A 15,487-nucleotide genomic window follows, 5' to 3' on the forward strand; every position below is an offset into this window, starting at 1 on the left:
ACTATTATTATGGTGCTTGAAATTGAGTTTTTAATATACAAATGACTTAATAGTCCCCTCTCCGATAAATTGGCACCCTCCCAATATCCCTTTTCATGAAGACAGTCTACCCCTGTCTATGCTCTCTGTAAGTTCGCCTAGCGACGCTACGGAAAATCAATTATCAAAGAACATCCATTTGGCACAGTGTCGTAACTAAAGGCTTAGGGGCATCCCCGCAAACAGCGTGGATTGGGGCATCTTCTCTAGGTCTCACTTCATGATTTGGGGCCCACTTACAGCTTGAGGACCCCCGCAATGCAGGGCCCTTATTTACGCCCCTGATTTGCCAAGAAAGCTAACATTCAATTATAAAGAACAGAGTACTAAACGAAGCAAATGTTTAATAAGCATAAAATTACTTATTCTTGAAAAGCCATTTACTATATTGCAACTTGATATCTTGTTTTGTGTTACGCAAGAGCAGATATAGCATGTACTCACGTTATGACTATTATTTGGGTAAAAACATATAGTGTAGCAGAGTGGTGCAGTGGAAGCGTGCTGGGCCCATAACCCAGAGGTCCGTGGATCGAAACCACGCTCTGCTAGCTATTTTTATTTCTGTCTACTAATAATACAAAGGACGATGAGAAAAATTTCGTTTATGCACATGTTCTTTGTAAAACAGGTAAAATGTCTTTCCCAGCTCCTTTCTTCCCTTATAAGTTGCCTGAAACAAATTTTGTAAGAAACATGTAGATACTATGCATTGAGCAGTACTAAATTAGTTTTCGCAAAGCTTTACAGTCTTTGTAAAGAATGCAGTCTTCAAATAATTAGATAGAAGAATATTTATACGTAATCTCGTGTTAAGAAATGAAGAAACAAACTTAAAGGGGGAAAAAAGGAGATTAAAACTGAAGTGAAATGGGCTTGTGATAGCAGAACCAGGAGCCATTTTCTCTCACGTGTAGTGGCGTATAAAGAACTTTGTCAAGGGGAAGGGGTTCAACTTCCCAAATTCTTATAATTTCAGGTGTGTGTATACGTATATCAATATGGTAATTTTTTATTTCTATATAATATATTGCTCAACAGGGGTTAAATCCCCGAAAACTTACTTGTGTACACCACTGCTCTCCTGAATCTTCGAAGTAGTATATAAATGTAGATACGCACCAGTAGGAAGAAGGGCAGAAGACACGTTACACATCTTCTACTAGTGTAAATTACAGCTAATTGTGACCGGCCATAATCCTTCGTCCTCTGTATATCCAAGAGTTAACGTTAATAGCCCAATAGCTACAGATTGCCACAACTAAACTTTATTATGCCTACTTCGAATGATTTTTCTAACTGCTTCCATGGCACCGATTTCTCTGTAAATTTGGGAAGGGGGGGGCATTCAGATACAGAAGGCACAAATTGCATTTAAATTAAGCCAAATAGTGTATATTCTTAAATAAAGTAAGGGGTCCCACATCAGCTTTGGGGGGGCCGGGCCGCCTCGTCCCCCAGGATCGGCGTCCTTGGCTGCGTACCAACATAAAATGTTAGATTCAGAATCCCGCTTACATGTTGGCTTAATGACCCGACTAGCAAATCTATGGCTTGAAAGATGAATTAGAGTTTAGCCTTAGCTTCCTTTTCAGCAGCGAAGCTCTATGAAGCGTGTATCTACAGCCTAACAGGCACATAAACTCGCCCCAGGAATTGAATCCGTGTCTCCGCGCCTACAGCGCGTGCGCTAACCATATAGCTATGAAGGAGTTCATTATCAGATCTAAAAACTTGTGTATTTGTACTCGTCGTTTCCATGTAAAATATTGAGCTCCCTGTATCCGGTACTTTACCGGCGAGTGAGTGTTTTTTAAAAGCAATTATATATTAACTTTTATAAAGCTGAATACTATTGAGTTTACTTCTACTGACGTCACTGGAAATCAATTATCAAAGAACATCCATTTGACATGACGGCTAACATTCAGTTATAAAAAGTAGAGTACTAAACGAAGCAAATGTTTAATAAGCATAAAATTCCTTATTCTTCGAAAGCCATGTATTATATTACAACTTGATATCTCTTATGTTACGCAAGAGCGGATATCACATGTACTGATGAGTATACTATGAAATATAGCTTGGAGTGTAGCAGAGTGGCGCAGTGGAAGCGTGCTGGGCCCATAACCCAGAGGTCCGTGGATCGAAACCACGCTCTGCTATTCTTTTTTCTGTTAAAGCTTCATCAGCAAATAGTCCACAACAGACGCAATATATTCTAGTAATGAACGATTTGTTAAGGTATAGCAAGAACATTTCGGATCCAACTAAAAACACATCTCTATATGTGATCGAAATCTTGATCTAAAATCAAAATATGAAGAGAAACATTTACAACCAATGACAAAATATGCGGAGTGCGCGGCACAATTAGTGATGCCACCCCGTGGGAAAAATCTCATTTAGTGGGAAGTTTTGATGTTAATTATTCGGAATGGGATAAGGGGAATTTTCGTGGAAATTGGAAACATATGGAATTTTTCGCTATATGTATAATCCACGCTAAAAAATTCTCTATGAACGGGAAATAGGCATAATGAATCATTAATAAGCGTGTTATCAGTTTTTAGTCAGAAGTTTCTCTTTGTCATTTGTGAAGTCCGTGCTTGTGAGGAGTGACTTTATTATATGTGATTCCTAAAAATCAAGTACTAAGAAACGAAATTTGAGCTCTGTTACTTGAAGAAAGAAGAAAAATACAATGGGAAAAAAGGAGGTTAAAAATGAAACGAGATACAATCAATCAATCCACACGAAATGTAGGGAAAACAAAGCTTTTCTAGATGCCTTTCTATTTCAACTGTGCCCATTCTGGCGCTGCCGTTGATGTGTATTTTACTGTACCTCCCTCGAAAGATCTTTCAATTGTTGGATGCGGAAGCGTTGTCAAAATGAATTATTTCACGGACTTCGCTGTCCTCTGTCTTATTAGATATTCTAAGTAGCATACGATCTTCATTCGTCAAGACCAAATAACTGAATGACAAATTGGCAACACAGCGGAGGTCATTCACTTCCTTTCCGTAAGCAAAGAAAGGAATTCCTCCGTCAGAGGTTGGCGGAGCTGGGGCCGAAGTACGTTTCGCATATTTTCCGAGAACACAGATAGAATAGACAGGCTCTAGTATAATTCAGTTCAGTATAAAGTCATGATACAATGAGGTCGACTACATTTCTGACAACATAACAATACTTGTTCTCGATTAAGAAAAATAGTTATTCAGAAACTATTTTAACATGTAGAAGATTGAAATTTATTGATAATTCCCCCAGAGATTGAAAAATAATACGTGACATACATAAGTTTCATTTCCATTTTATTATTATTATTATTATTATTATTATTATTATTATTATTATTATTATTATTATTATTATTATTATTATTATTATTATTATTATTATTGTGCGTCCTAACCTCAATCACTCACATCCAAAGATTCGTCCCCGATGGCTCAGGGGTAAAACGTTCAACCTCTAGCGTATGGGGTTCTTGGTTCGACCCCAGCTCGCGCCAAGTGAGCTTTGTGGTAGACAGACACCGTATGCGTGGGTTTTCTCTGGGTTCTCCCACTTTCTTCATGATCACCGTCTGCTTTAACCTAGCTATCATAACTGTGGGACGTAAAACTGAAATATTTCATTTTCATACCCTTTTAGGTTAAGGGAAACGACAATTAAGACAAATGCTTGATGATAAAGATTTGGTAGAATTATAATGTGGGAGAAAATAGAACTGCCCGAAAAAGCCTTCTTACTTAAGGTTGTCCACTACAAACTTACTTGGTCTGGGATTGAATCAGGGACCCCATGCACCAAAGGTAAGCACTCCACCACGGAGCCACTGTGCTCCCTTAGCACAGATGGAATTTAAGGGGGCCACCATGTTAAAAAATTACAATTCTTTCACAGTTTGTAAATAAATATAGCGTCAGGATATATGCAACATAAACTACAGTGCAGAAAACAAACCAGCCTGTGCTAAGTAGCCACTGAAAAGCATGAATGTTGTGAAACCAAGTTTGGACAGGGCATTCAATATGTGCGTCTGCGTGATAAGCGGAGGAGGGGCGCGTCTTTAGGAAGCAGGCATGTCAGGGAGGGTAGTAAAAATACGTAAACTTTTGCACTAATAGTAGCGCAAAGGCTACATTTGTAAAATAAAAGTGGAGGTTTTGTATATTGTGCAATCCTTTTCCGTATGCTCTCAGGTATTTTATCTGTCGTATTGCACATGTAATGATTTTAAACCAGCAGTGTTATTCTTAAATATAAAATATTTTGCTGTATTACTTACTATTTAAAACTGTCTCTTGCAGAAATTTGTTTCTTATAAAGAAGTTTCTCAATGCAGAGTATTGAATTTTACCTGTAAAACGTGTTGTGCCTAAACTTGACCTGAACCTAGAATTCTTGAGAAGAATTCTACTTCTTTAAAAAGTTATCATTGTTACTCTTGAAATTGACTTTGTAAAATATAAATTACATAGTAAACCACTCTCCGATCAATTGGTATAGCACGCTTCCAACATCCCTTTGCATGAAGCCAGTCCACCTCTGCCTATGCCCTGTGCAAATTAGTCTAGCGAAGCTACTGGAAATCAGTTATCAAAGAACATCCATTTGGTATGACCACTAACGTTTAGTCATTAAGAATATAATGATAAAGGAGGAAAATGTTTAATAAGCATAAAACGCCGTATTCTTCAAAAGCGATATGTTATATCTTGAGTCCTGTTTTGTTACGCAAGAGCGGATATCACATGTTATCATGAGTATTGCATGGAAGGAGGCATACGGTATAGCAGAGTGGCGCAGTGGAAGCGTGCTGGGCCCATAACCCAGAGGTCCGTGGATCGAAACCACGCTCTGCTAGTTCTTTTTCTATAAACCAAAGGGGATACCTATTGTGGGCGGAGAAAACTTTTTTAGTTTGAAAGATTGAACGGTGAGAAAAATTTTGATTTATGCACACGTTCTTTGTGAAAGTGGCACATCTTTCCCAGGTCTTTTCTTTGCTGCGATATGTGCGAAACGTTTAAAGAAAATGCGTATATGTTTCAGGAAACCTCAAACATTTAGTTTCAAAGCCAGAAATCACGTTTATATTACTTGCGATAAATGCGAATGAATACGAAGAAGTGGAATTCTTGTTGATTATTGCTAATAATAATTAAAAAGTGCATTTCCAATATTATTTAACTTAAAAACATTGCATTTATGAAAAGGTTCTGCGAGTTATTTGATCTAGAAACTGTTTCACTTCATAAATATGTAGACATCAACAAAACTGAACTGTTGTTTAAATTCTTGACTGTGTTTTGTGGTAAAATGTTCATAATCTGTTGCTTACCGCGAATTTAAAAATAAGGTTATTGAAGTTCTCAACAGTAAGGATGAGGAAGTTGGCATTATATCACTGCTAAACAGTATAAAAGTTAACTACAGATCTTTTGCTATCAACTCGTTACGTTCAATATGGTTGCCAGTCTCGAGTGTTGATGACAGGAGGTTCTTTTCCAAGTATAATATGACTGTTACTGATAGAAGAACAAACTGAAAGAAGAATGGTAATATTGCTGCATGTTTATCCTCTAACTAAGGATGAGGTTAGAGGAAGTGTTTAAATTCTTGCACTAATTTCTATTTCAGTGAGTACATTAGTGCAGTGAGTACATTCATTGTGCACCTAATCAAGGTATATCCTCATTTTTATATTAGAAATACAGCTTACTACCAAAAATATACTGCTTACAAGTTTCATAATTTTTTAAAAAATGTGCTACGTTTAAAAAATAAATGCGACATAAATGCGAAAATTGTAATAATTAATGCTACTAAATATCAAAATTGTTGCAAAAAAATTTCTCGTATCTACCTCTAAGTTGCCTGAAACAAATCTCGTAAGAAACAAGTGAATATTATGCATTAAGCAGTACTAGTATCAAATATTGAAACATTTTGTTTTCCGAAACTTCCCTCCAAAGTCAGAACTAGTTTTGCCCACGAGGCGAAAAAGTAGTTTACCTCGTCTCGTGTTTTTTTGGGGGGGATTCTCGTCCCGTCTCAATTTTAGAGACCGTTTCTAGTCTTGTTTTGTAAATTTATGTACAAAATGTATGCAGTGATATTCTTCACTTCAGTTACAAGCTATCAGTACTCTTCCAGGTCACAAGAAATCCATAGAGGGTGTGATATAGCAATATTTAAAATATATTTATTAATCCAGTAAATTATGTAATGACTTACGTATTTTTAAACGGTGACAAATAGTGTTCATTGTGTTTGTATGATAAATTTATAGTTTGTTTTTAAACTATAAATCGCGTAACACTAAAACAGTGTTTGAGAGCCAAGATTTTGATGAGAGACTTTGGGAGAATTTGAGACCCTGTCGACATAAATTGGTGGCCATATCTTCGATCATGCTCAAAGTGGACTAATAATGTTCTATCAATTTCCTCTCATTCGTATATTCACCATTACCCGGGGAGAATCTTCTGAAATCATCAATGATTATAATTAGTTTTTCGTTACAAATCAAAGGATAATAATGAAATAATGAACATACTTAATATTTTGTTTTCAGTTTTGGATTTTAGATTTGCAATTCATATAATGTTCCCTTCTAATCGAATTTGAGAGAAAGTAGTTGCCAAAGATTTATTCAAAGAAATGTTTTCAGTCCTCTGATGAAAATAAGGAACACGCTTTTAAGGAAAAAAAAACGAATACTTCCTATAGAGATTGAACACGTAAACTTATGATTGATAGACTATTGATCCAAACCGCTCGACCAGTTTTTTTTTTTCATTTTCTTTATTACAGTAGAGTTACATATAAATCATAAAGTACAGTCAGATTACATGAGTATCAGAGAACAGTTCCTTGTTTTCTATTAGTAGAGTGACAGAGATCAGAATACACGATTACATAGTGGTAGAACGTCCAAGGTCAGGGCGTTAGTTATAAGCTTGAACAAGAGCTACATCGAGGAAATGTGCAAATAGGGTTTTTCGTCTGGTTGGTGGAAAATGTCTATATCTGGTATACAAGTAATCCTGGTAGTCGGTGATACGGCGTAACTCAGGAGTAAAGATATAATGAACAGTACTCGATATTAACCACAGCACTGAGTTGTGTTTAGCGCTGGGAAAGAGACGGAAATCAGGAAATAAGACGAGATCACTGGTAACAGAAGCGGGCACTGTACGGCAAATAGTATTGATCATTCGTTGAAACTTCGCCCAAATATGAGCTGCATTACAACAAATTGTTAATCGATGGTCCAAGTCATCGACACGACCACATTTGATACAAAGGGCACTGTCACTGAAATGTAAGCGATGTCGTTTAGCACGAGTGTCCACAAGGTCGTTCACCACAGCGTACCAACTCGAGATTGTCGGTCCAGAAAGGTGAGAGGCAAAGATATTACTCCATACTCTCGTCCATTGTCGTGCGGGGTGCTTTTCGTAGAGGCGATGAGGAGGGAGAGAAAGTTGGCTAAGTAAATACTGGTACAAGTCTTTCACTGAACTAGGCAACGCAGCCGTCAGACTGGCAGTCATATAAGCATAGGAACAAATAACATCACTATAATACCAATAAACATCAGGAATATGGCAGACATTAAGGGGAAATGTATATGAGACAGTGTCATGACAGTAAGAAAGAAGGGCATGGCTGATTCCCGTAAGGCTGGTGGTAAGGCTCTGGAAGCCTCGGAACAGAAACAAAGCCCGAGCTTTTAGACCGACGTGGATAAGGTTGAGACCACCAGCTTTTGGGGAGAGGCATGTGAAGGGATACTTAACTCTAAAGACGTGACCATGCCAAAGAAACCAATTAACAACACTCGCAATGCGTTGAGCAATATCACTGGGCATAGGAAGCAGCTGACACACATACCACAATTTGGATAGAGCATAAGTATTCAGAAAGTATATCCGAGACAATAAGCACAGCTGGCGTGAACAATGAGACTGGAGAATATGCCGGATGCTGTTTACGAGTATCTTATAGTTCACATGGACTGTTTCAGAAACGGTAGAGGAAAATGTGATGCCCAAGATTTTTAACTGAGGCACTACATTAGTGATAAGTGGATACTCAGAAGAAGCTTGTGTGCCAAGAACCAAAAGCTTAGTTTTCGACTGATTGATCTGAGCGCCAGATAATGCAGTGTATTCCATCAAACAGGTATCAAGGGTGCGAATATCACTGCAATCGTGGATGAAAACTGTCACATCATCAGCATAACTGCAGACTCGTAAGGTATGGCCATGAAGGGAAAGGCCGGAGAGACGAGCATGAATACTATAAAGAAGAGGGCAAAGAGAAATGGCAAACAAGCTCATACTCAAGGGGCACCCTTGACGCACACTTCGTTTGACACGCACAGGCTCAGTGAGAAATCCATTGATTTTAAGTTTACTTTGAGCATTGTCGTACAAGATACGAATCCAGCGAATGAACTGCTCCCCGAGACCTAAGGTGGAGAGTATACGCCACAAGTAATCATGGCGGACGCGGTCAAAGGCTTGATGGAAATCAAGTGACAGGAGAGCATGACAGGCAGAAGAGTCTTCAAGGGTAGCAATAACGTCACGAATGCACTGTAAAAGATGGTAGATCTTCTTGTTTTCAACACACGCATATTGGTGAGGACCCACTAACTTGGCTAAATAAGGGCGTAAGCGGTTGTTCAAGCAGCGAGCGAGAATCTTGTAGTCAAAGTTCAGCAAGGTGATTGGCCTGTAATGGGAAACGGTAGTAGGATGTGATTGCTTCGGTAAAAAGATAGTCACGCCAGCCGCTTTATACGGGGTCCTTGCAGCAGGAGCAAAATGTTCGTTCACTATAGCAGTTAAGGTATCACCAATAAGTGGAAAGAAACGTTTGTACCACTCAGCCGGAAGGCCATCAATTCCAGGAGATTTTCCAGACGAAGCACTCATAATTGCGGTTTGCACCTCTTCTTTGGTGAATGGAGTTTCCAGTGATTGCGCTTCACGTTGATCGAGCACACATGGGAGGCGATCTAAGAAGGAAGATGGTATGTCAACGGTGTCCGATGTGCCATATAAGGTGGAGTAATAGGTGTAAAAAGTCCGCTTAATACCTGCAAAGGTATGGTGGATGTTGCCGTCGTCATCCTTGATGTTCTCAATATATTTGCGTGTACCTCGTTTATATTCTGCCAAGACATGGTAGAGCGACGGTTCTTCTTGAGGGTCGAGGACTGTAGATTTGCTGCGGATTTTCGTTCCTTCCATGCGACGGCGGGTCAGACACAACAATTTAGCTTGATACTGCTTCATGACAGGTAAGGCAGAAGGGTTATGGAGAACAGCACTTTTAGCATCAGCCAAACAACGATAGTAGAAATGGAAAAGACTTCGGTGATTACGCTCCCGCTCAGCACAATACCAGCGACAAAAGCTGGCAACACGTGGTTTGAGATATTGATACCACCAATCAGTAACAGTCCGAAAATGTCTCTGCTGGGTTAACCACTTCGTCCACTTGGTTATAAAAGATTCGCAAAATTCGTGATCCTCAAGAAGAGAAGTATTAAAATGCCAATAACCAGGCCCGCGTTCAACCTTGACATCAGGTATACGCAAGGTAACAATATAAGCACAATGATCAGAAAATATGGTAGGCACAATTTCAGCGTCAAATATGTTGCGAATCAGCATGGGACACGTGTACATGCGGTCGATGCGAGAAGCACTATTACGGCTAACATAAGTAAAGGTTTGGTGACGTGGAGAGGTAGACAGCCAGCTATCTTGGAGATGAAGACCTTGTGTTAACTCCTGCAGGGTCGGACTATAATTAAACCCCGGAGACTGGTCTCCAGGATTTAAAACACAGTTAAAATCACCAGCAAGAAGAACCATGTCACTGTTGGGGAGAATGCAGGAAGCCACATCAGATGCAAAGAAATTGTTACGAGCCACACGTGCCTGAGAGCCACTAGGAGCATACAGATTGAGAAGGTGAATTTTACCGAGCCGACCACTGATAATACGGCCAGTTGGGTGTAGTAAGATAGGGGAAAACTGAACATGACGCTGAGCAACAATTGCCGTTCCAGTGCCAGTGACAGTAAAATTATTGTAAACAGTAAAATTAGGACCAAGGTCTAACACTTCCAATCCAACTTCTTGCAATAATGCTATATCAATATGTGCTTGTTGTAAAAAGTCACGCAGCGAGAATAGCTTGGTATTACTATGTAAATTATTAATATTAATAGTGGCAATCTTCAATGTCATTGAAAAAAGAAGGAACCATACATAGAAATGAGAAGTGAGCATGACAGGCACGCTCACATCACAGAACTTTCAAATAGGCACTAAAAACAAGGGCGGAGCACAGAGATTAAAAAAAAGGAAAACAATAACACATTTGTCACAATTCGCACTTAGCACCAGCACTGCAATACACACACACAAAAAGCAAACATCAGTATCAAGAAATGTGCCAAAGGAAACCAGGATTACCTATAAATATTATAGCATCAGAGTTGATTCTGCGAGGAATCATCTGGTTGAGAGTCAACAGCAGCAGTGACAATGGGAATATCAACGTCAGGAAGGATCTCAGCCTCTTCTTTATTTTTCTTGAACAGTTTGTCACTGAGTTCTTGGCGTCTCGAACGTTTAATTCGAGACCGTTCGCCAGTACCAGAAGCAGAAGTAGGAGAGTTCACACCAGCGCCCACGACTGGAGGTTCCACAACGAGAGGAGAAGGATCAGTATTAACAGTGGAAGGTGACAAATCGTTCTCACCATCGACACTTTCTGGGTTGCCAGGTCTGAGCACGCAGGAAACCACAGAGACCGCCGGCGCCATAGAGCTGGTAGAAATTGGCAAAACATTCACAGAAGGGAGAGTTCGTGCACTGAACGCACTATCACTGGTCGTCATACCTGTGGTGGGTAAAGCCGAAGAAATCGCAGGGGCCAATCGGACGTCGGGAGTTGACGCCGCTGTAGCAGAAGTATGCGGAGAATCACTGACGACCAAAGATGACAAGGATGAGGAGACTATCGGTGGACGATCAGCGACAGATGTTGATAAGCTGCGCTGTGCGACAGACGGAACTGAAGAAACATCATCCGGAGGGATGGCAACAGAGGGGAGAGGGGGGTAGTCGCTATCCTGAAGATGAGGTGCATGGTGCTCATGAAGATTATCTGTTGTGTGAGGAACATTAATGTCCATGGAGATCTGATGGGACTGAGGTGCCTCAGATTGCAATAGGTTGGGAACCCGATCCTGAGACGTCACTGGTAGGCTGGAGAAGTGAGGAACAAAAGAATTCACTGCAGCATCCAAACTAGTAGTAGAAGGGACCAATTTACCCGCATAACTATTAGAGCTGCGAGGTGCGTTATTGGGACGTTGGGGACATTTTGAATGTAAATGCTGGGTACTGTGACACCGTATGCAAGTTTTCTCCTGTCCAGGATAAGTGACCCAGTAACGGTGCTGTTGAATCAGTACGAATGATGGAATCGATTTCTTTAATTCCATTCGTAATAATTTCCTCCCAGTTCGAATTTGGTAAACATGGTCACTAGAATATAGTTCATCATGAATATTATAAATAGTACCATACTGACTCATTACATCCTTAATGGTGTCATTGGAGAGTTCCATAGGAATTACATGTAAGCGCACAGTAACAACCTGAGTATCAGCCCAAGAAATCCGTATATCATATGTGCCTGAGGGATCAGTAAATTGAACTACACCACTGGTGTCATTCAAAACTTGTTCACATAACGCGAGAGACGAAAGTTTGAGGAACACACACTTACGGTAAATATCCAGTTCAAGACTCAAAACCTGTTCAACAGGAAAGGCAAAACGATCATATAACCATTCATGAATTGTCAGAGAGGTAGGCCGCTGGCTAACCGCTCCGAAATCAAATTTCAATGTATTCACTCGACGTGTAGACATATTCCAGTTATTCGCAGTCACAAACCAAGGAAAAAAAAAGACACCAAAACTGTCCCGCCGAAAGATCCACAAAAATTACAGTGAAAAAAAAACACGAAAAAAAAGAAAAAAAATGCTTCACTTAATGGATGAGTTTGACTCACTTCACACAACACAAGCGTAGCAGCAGAGAGCACAGAGAACGTGTTTACTCGACAACGTTCACAGCGCGAATACACTTCCCTGAGCTTCTTTAGACTTTTGTGTAAAGTAGTTTCCTGCTCCACCCCCTTTTTTTTTTATGTCGATACCACTATAAGTTTGTGGTGAATATTTGGGCGTTACAGGTCTTGCAATGCATAAAGGCCTTTTTCGTATAAACTACATTTAATTTTACGTCCTAGTAACTTATATGCAACAGGTTGAATCTGGGTAATGATTGGGATTGGAGTGATCGTAAATGTTTTCATAGTTAGGAGCCTAGATATGCAAACCCACTTAACGTGGGGATTTACTATTGTGAAATTTGGTACTTTCAAATTCTATACGAAATATAAACGATGACAATCCTGTCATCAAAATCTTGGCTCTCAAACACTGTTTTAGTGTTACGTGATTTATAGTTTAAAAACAAACTATAAATTTATCATACGAACACAATGAACACTATTTGTCACCGTTTAAAAATACGTAAGTTATTACATAATTTACTGGATTAATAAATATGTTTAAATATTGCTATATCACACCCTCTATGGACTTCTTGTGACCTGGAAGAGTACTGATAACTTGTAACTGAAGTGAAGAAGAATATCAGTGCATAAGTTTTGTACATAAATTTACAAAACAAGACGAGAAACGGTCTCTAAAATTGAGACGGGACGAGAATCCCCCCCCCCCAAAAAAAAAAACACGAGAGGAGGTAAACTACTTTTTCGCCTCGTGGGCAAAACTAGTTCTGACTTTGGAGGGAAGTTTCGGAAAACAAAATGTTTCAATATTTGATACTAGTACTGCTTAATGCATAATATTCACATGTTTCTTACGAGATTTGTTTCAGGCAACTTACAGGTAGGGACGAGAAAATTTTTTCGCAACAATTTTGATATTTAGTAGCATTAATTATTACAATTTTCGCATTTATGTCGCATTTATTTTTTAAACGTAGCACGTTTTTTAAAAAATCATGAAACTTGTAAACAATATATTTTTTTGGTAGTAAGCTGTATCTCTAATATAAAAATGAGGATATACCTTGATTAGGTGCACATTCTAACTAATGTACTCACTGAAATAGAAATTAGTGCAAGAATTTAAAAACTTCCTCTAACCTCATCCTTAGTTAGAGAATAACATGCAGTAATATTACCACTCTTTCAGTTTGTTCTTCTGTCAGTAACAATCATATTATACTTGGAAAAGGATCTCTTGTCATCAACACTCGAGACTAGCAACCATATTGAACGTAACGAGTTGATAGCAAAAGATCTGTAGTTAACTTTTAAACTGTTTAGCAGTGATATAATACCAACTTCCTTATCCTCACTGTTGAGAACTTCAATAACCTTACTTTTGAATTCACGGTAAGCAACAAATTATGAACATTTTACCACAAAACACAGTCAAGGATTTAAACAACAGTTCAGTTTTGTTGATGTCTACATCTTTATGAAGTGAAATAGTTTGTAGATCAAATAACTCGCAGAGCCTTTTCATAAATGCAATGTTTTTTAAGTTAAATATTATTCGAAATGCACTTTTTAATTATTATTATTAACAATAATTAACAAGAATTCCATTTCTTCGTTTTCATTCGCATTTATCGCAAGTAATATAAACGCTATAATATAAACGTGATTTCTGGCTCTGAAACTAAATGTTTGAGGTTTCCTGAAACATATAAGCATTTTTTTAAACGTTTCGCACATATCGCATAACGAAAAAGTTTTGTCTCTACTTGTCGGCAAAGAAAAGACCTGGGAAAGATGTTGTGCCACTTTTACAAAGAACGTATGCATAAATAAAAATTTTTCTCACCGTTCAATCTTTCAAACTAAAAAAATCTTCTTCGCCCATAATATGTATCCCCTGTGGTTTATAGAAAGAAAACTAGCAGAGCGTGGTTTCGATCCACGGACCTCTGGGTTATGGGCCCAGCACGCTTCCACTGCGCCACTCTGCTATACTGTATGTTTTCTTCCATGCAATACTCATGAGAACATGTGATATCCGCTCTTGAGTAACAAAACAGGAATCAATATATAACATATCGCTTTTGAAGAATACGGAGTTTTATGCTTATTGAACATTTTCTTCCTTTATTATTCTATTCTTAATGACTAAACGTTAGTGGTCATACCAAATGGATGTTCTTTGATAACTGATTTCCAGTAGCTTCGCTAGACTAATTTGCACAGGGCATAGGCAGAGGTGGACTGGCTTCATGCAAAGGGATGTTGGAAGCGTGCTATACCAATTGATCGGAGCGTGGTTTACTACGTAATTTATATTTTACAAAGTCAATTTCAAGAGTAACCATGATAACTTTTTAAAGAAGTAGAATTCTATCCGGTTCAGGTCAAGTTTAGGCACAACACGTTTTACAGATAAAATTCAATACTCTGCATTGAGAAACTTGTTTATAAGGAACAAATTTCTTAGAGAGGCAGTTTTAAATAGGAATTAATACAGCAAAATATTTTATATTTAAGACTAACACTGCTAGTTTAAAATCATTACATATGCAATACGACAGTTAAAATAAGTTAGCGCATATGGAAAAGGATTGTGTTAGATATTTACTGACGGCACAATGTTTTTGCACAATCTTACAAAACCTCCATTTTTATTTTACAAATGTAGCTTTACTAGTGTGAAACCATTACAAGTGCTAGAGGAATATATATTACAGCAAAAGTTTACGTATTTTTACTACCCTCCCTGACATGCCTGCTTCCTAGCGACGCGCCCCTCCCCCACTTATCGCGCAGACGCACATATTGAACGCCCTGTCCAAATTTGGTTTCATAACATTCATGCTTTTCAGTGGCCACTTAGCACAGGCTGGTTTGTTTTCTGCACTGTAGTTTATGTTGCATATATCCTGACGCTATATTTATTTACAGATTGTGAAAGAATTGTAATTTTTTAACATGGTGCCCCCCTTAAATTCCATCTATGCTAAGGGAGCACCGTGGCTCCGTGGTAGAGTGCTTACCTCTGGTGCATGGGGTCCCTGATTCAATCCCAGACCAAGTAAGTTTGTAGTGGACAACCTTATGTCCGAGGGTTTTTTCGGGCAGTTCTATTTTCTCCCACATTATAATTCTACCAAATCTTTATCATCAAGCATTTGTCTTAATTGTCGTTTCCCTTAACCTAAAAGGGTATAAAAATGAAATATTTCAGTTTTACGTCCCACAGTTATGATGGCTAGGCTAAAGCAGACGGTGATCATGAAGAAAGTGGGAGAACCCAGAGAGA

The 15,487-nt window shown here is 38.7% G+C and overlaps 4 non-coding genes across 4 annotated transcripts; 3 read left to right on the forward strand and 1 right to left on the reverse strand.

Annotated features, from left to right (window-relative positions):
- Positions 1-518: 518 nt before the first annotated feature.
- Positions 519-590, forward strand: TRNAM-CAU (transfer RNA methionine (anticodon CAU)). The gene has a single exon. It is a non-coding gene; the product is annotated as a tRNA-Met (tRNA).
- A 1,542-nt stretch (positions 591-2,132) lies between these two features.
- TRNAM-CAU (transfer RNA methionine (anticodon CAU)) lies at positions 2,133-2,204 on the forward strand. Its single transcript has one exon. It is a non-coding gene; the product is annotated as a tRNA-Met (tRNA).
- A 2,641-nt stretch (positions 2,205-4,845) lies between these two features.
- TRNAM-CAU (transfer RNA methionine (anticodon CAU)) lies at positions 4,846-4,917 on the forward strand. Its single transcript has one exon. It is a non-coding gene; the product is annotated as a tRNA-Met (tRNA).
- A 9,197-nt stretch (positions 4,918-14,114) lies between these two features.
- Positions 14,115-14,186, reverse strand: TRNAM-CAU (transfer RNA methionine (anticodon CAU)). The gene has a single exon. It is a non-coding gene; the product is annotated as a tRNA-Met (tRNA).
- Between the last annotated feature and the right edge of the window lie 1,301 nt (positions 14,187-15,487).

The sequence above is a fragment of the Thermobia domestica genome, chromosome 5 (genome assembly GCF_964235325.1).
Source record: "Thermobia domestica chromosome 5, izTheDome1.hap1.1, whole genome shotgun sequence".
In the NCBI taxonomy this organism is placed as follows: domain Eukaryota; kingdom Metazoa; phylum Arthropoda; class Insecta; order Zygentoma; family Lepismatidae; genus Thermobia; species Thermobia domestica.